General features: G+C 33.1%; 1 pseudogene; it reads left to right on the top strand.

Annotated features, from left to right (window-relative positions):
* Positions 1 to 597: 597 nt before the first annotated feature.
* LOC112328532 (small nucleolar RNA R71) lies at positions 598 to 708 on the top strand (annotated as a pseudogene).
* Positions 709 to 4,349: the final 3,641 nt, after the last annotated feature.

Here is a 4,349-nt window from a genome sequence, read left to right as displayed (position 1 = left end):
ACATAAGGAGATGCATATCCATGAGAATTTTGAAAATTATGGTGTGCTTCAAATGGTGGTTGTGAAGTTTGTGCATTATTGTTACCACTCTTCCAACTGAAATTTGGGTGATTTCTCCAACCAGGGTTGTATGTTTGTGAGTATGGATCATGATTTGGCCATTGAAAACTGTTTAAAGCAGTGGCTTGTTAATGGAGACATTCCTTAAAAGAAGGCAAAGTTGGACAATCATTGGTTGAGTGTTCATTAGTTTCACAGATTTGACACACAATTTCTTGAATAGATTTTAATTGACCACTATTTTTCAATTCTAGTGCCTCAATTTTTCTAGCTAAATATGCAAATTTGGCTTGGAGGTCATGATCTTCCCTAAGGTTGTACATGCCTCCACTAGATGTATAAGGTTGAGTTTTACCTGGTGCCTCACAAGTGCCTGTAGTGTCCCAATTTTAAGCATTTTCAGCTAGCAAGTCTAGGTACTCCATTGCTTCATCAGGGTCTTTATTTTCAAAAGTTCCATTGCACATCAATTCCATCATTTGCCTATCTTTAGGTCTTAACCCTTTATAAAAATGTGAAACCAATCTTCATGTTTTAAAACCATGATGAGGACAGGTATTAAGCAAGTCCTTATATCTATCCCAACACTGGTAAAATGTTTCTCCAGGTTTTTGAGTGAAAGTGGTGATTTGTCTTTTGAAAGAGTTTGTTCTATGAGAAGGGAAAAATTTCTATCCCAACACTGGTAAAATGTTTCTCCAGGTTTTTGAGTGAAAGTGATGATTTGTCTTTTGAAAGAGTTTGTTCTATGAGAAGGGAAAAATTTCTTTAAAAATTGTTGTTGCATTTCATCTCAAGCACGAATGAATCCTGACCTAAGATTTTGTAGCCATGTTTTAGCTTTATCTTTTAATGAAAAAGGAAAACGTTTTAAAATGATGGTGTTCATGCTACAATTTAAGTCATTATAGGTGCTACAGACTTCCTCAAATGCCCTTCAATGCAAGTATGGATTTTCTAGATCTAAACCATGAAAAGTAGGTAAAAGTTTAATAATACCTGGTTTAAAATTAAAATGAGATGCAGTAGGGGGAAAACTATACATGACGGTGCACTTGTTCTTGTTGGATTCATGTGGTCTCTAAATGTTCTAACACAGTTATTCTTATTATGAAGTGATTGGTTATCTTCTTCAGCCATGCTTTCTAAAGAAGATGAAAATACCCTACAACATCTACCACTTAATGTACGTGTCCAAACTCTCATGCAAGTGCAAAAGGAAAGAAAAGAAAAGAAAAAGAAAAAGAAAATGAACAAAAATTAGAAAAACAAATAAAAGTGAAAACAAAAGAAAATAAAAGAAAATATATAATTTATACAATAACTTACCTCCCCAGCCGCTGCACCAAAAACTTGACACGATCAAAATATTGATGTCTTGTTCCAAGTGCAAGAGTGTCGAAGTAATAAATAACCTGGCAAGACCGGGGTCGAACCACAGGGAGGTGAACTATATAAAATTATAAACAACAAATGAAAAAGATTTGAAGAGAACTTTTGAGATGTGATATTGATGTGAGTATTAGTCAAAGATAAAAGCAATTGTCAAGGTTAGAGGATCCACTAATAGTATTAAAAATAAGTATAGTATAAACTCTTTTTATTAATCAACTGGAAACCACACACAAAGAAGGTTCCAATCGGATGATTTATCCTTAATAGTTCATTAAAAAATTTTAACATGATCATATTAATTATCTTATTTTAGTAACACTATACTTTTAAATATTGTCAGGAATTCATAATGTTAACTTATGTTAACATCAAATCAAGTTTCTTTCAAAGCATAGGTGTCGGTTATACCATATAGTACTCTATGAAAGTGCCAAGTATTTGTTGTGCCAAGGGTTGTACAACACAAATTTAGATTAATCATTTAACAAGCAAGGTATTAAGAATTAGTAAGATAAAAAGATAAAACATGTTAATAACAAACTTTCTTAGATATAAACATTGAAGTCCATGTTGAGTTTATATTATACCCATTCTAACACCATTAGTGAAACTTTTTCACCTTGACATAATAAACTTAGCTAAACATTGTGAAGAAGAGAAACATAAATAAACTAAATAAGAACATAGTTATGATGAAAAGCATAAACAAGAGATTAATGAAAGCAAAACTTATATATTATAAAAATACAAAGAAAGAAAGCAAGAATATGATCTTGATCTAAAAACCAAGATGTCTAAATGTATGGAAAATGCCTTCTTTTATAGGCTAAAATTCAAAACTATTGATTTGATGACTAATTATTGAGTGGGTGGCCACCTCTTTACTTGGTGACAACCACTATCTTCTTTTCTGAACAAAACGTCATTGCTAACATCAGAATTTGAATAGATAGTCTTCATGAAAGTTCTGGGAATTTGTCTCAGATTTCCAAAAAAACAAGAATAAGCAGATTTGGATTTCTAGAACTCGAGATATAGGCTGAACATTGAACAGTGTTTAGGCTGCAGAACAGATTCTGAATTCTCTTTTGTTTCTACAATTTGAACTTGAAAACGGCCGTTTTGAATCTTGGACTCTTTATGAAAGTTTTAGGCCTATGTCTTAGCTTTCCATCCATATAAACTAGACCTAAATTCATGTTCTACAGCGCCAGTTATGATCCAATAACTGAATGTTGTTCCAGTTTGAATTGAACCAGCATCTCTTCTTTAAGCTTAGCTCTCTCTTTGTCTTTTCACTCTCAATAGCTAAACACATCAATAAATCCTTTAAATTGTAAGATATGCCTGCATTCAAAATGAGTATTTACCATAAATTAAAGATATCTTATGTTATCAGACTTGTTATTATAAAACATGCTTAAGTTAGGGAATTTAATGATATTTTAAATGCAATATGATGATATAAAACCTTGATAAAAATGCATTTTTAAGTACTAATCAATCATCTATTAGGGTTTGGCAAAAATATCAAAAAACTTTTTCCAACCTTTTTTTTAAGTCTAGATGTAGACTTTAATATCTGTAAGGTGTAAAATTACACGATAAAGTACACCCTCAGGTATTAAAGATACAAGGTGTAAAAATGCGATGCTAAAATTCAGACTTTAGAGCGGTTAGGATTTAACCCGATAAGGTAGAGACTTTCTTATGAAGAGAGATCTACCTTGAACCTTAGAAAAGACCAAAGAATAGAAACCCGACTTAGAAAAAAAACAATCAAACAACAATGCAGCTTACCTTAGGTAGGGTGCACTGAGGGTGATGCGTCTTCCCCTTGCACAACCGGTCCCTTACTCAGACTCTCGTAGACCATAGGTTCCTAGTGACCATAATACTAGGTGGTGACTCCTGAACATTAATCATAATTTTTATGATTAGATCCAAAACTATTTCCAACACATAACACCTCACACAGGAGGCACGACAAAAGCCTTCGTCATCGCCATACGACGTCATGGCGCGACCCCTGCGACAACAGTTAGTACACCCTTAGGAGAAAACATGGACATTGATGATGTATATAAAGATATGGTATTATACATCAAGGGGGTGGAATTGAGAGTGGATCTTATGCCATTAGAATTGTGTTGCGATGTTGCGGCCGCACAAATTAATTACCCTAGCTTAAAACACAACACACAAGATAATATAGAACAAGCAAGGGGTTGATCTCACGAGGAAGGTTCAAGTCAGATTTTTATGCTATATGATATGCAATTTGGGGGGGGGGTGGAAGTTATTTAGGCTAAAGCAAAAGAAAACAGAAAACTATCAAGCAAAAATTAAATAAAACTGAAATTTATCAAGAAAACAAACCTTGGTCGCAAGTAAACATCCACTTACAGAAATCAGAACTGATCATAGAAATGAGACGTCAATTTATACTTTGAATATTTATCTTTTTCTTATGTTGATTGGTTAATAGATCCGTTGTATAACTAATCCTAACAATCAAACAACCATAATGTTCGCACTAGTAATTTAATTCAATGGCAGCCTTAAGAACTAGATGAGTTGATTAATCTAGACAACATAAACTATCTGCAGTTCATGTTTGATTTGATCAATCGAATGTCTCCCTAAGATTACTAATATGGATCCGCCACAATTATTAATCTCAGTTGCTTCACAAGTTTATATACCACAACTTCGGTTTTGATAGCAAACTTAGCAATAGATTGTTCACAATAATAACTTAGAGTCCACTCTAGCAATTGAAATAAACAATCATAGGAAATAAGTATAGGAGAGCAGACATATTCATTCATCATATAAACTGAAAAGAAAAGGTAATACAGATCTCACAGTTCTCGAAATCCGAAGGTTTCTAT

The sequence above is a fragment of the Populus trichocarpa genome, chromosome 8 (assembly GCF_000002775.5).
Source record: "Populus trichocarpa isolate Nisqually-1 chromosome 8, P.trichocarpa_v4.1, whole genome shotgun sequence".
In the NCBI taxonomy this organism is placed as follows: Eukaryota; Viridiplantae; Streptophyta; class Magnoliopsida; order Malpighiales; family Salicaceae; genus Populus; species Populus trichocarpa.
The sequence above is the reverse complement of the archived record's forward strand: the minus strand, read 5'-3'. Positions and strand labels throughout refer to the sequence as shown.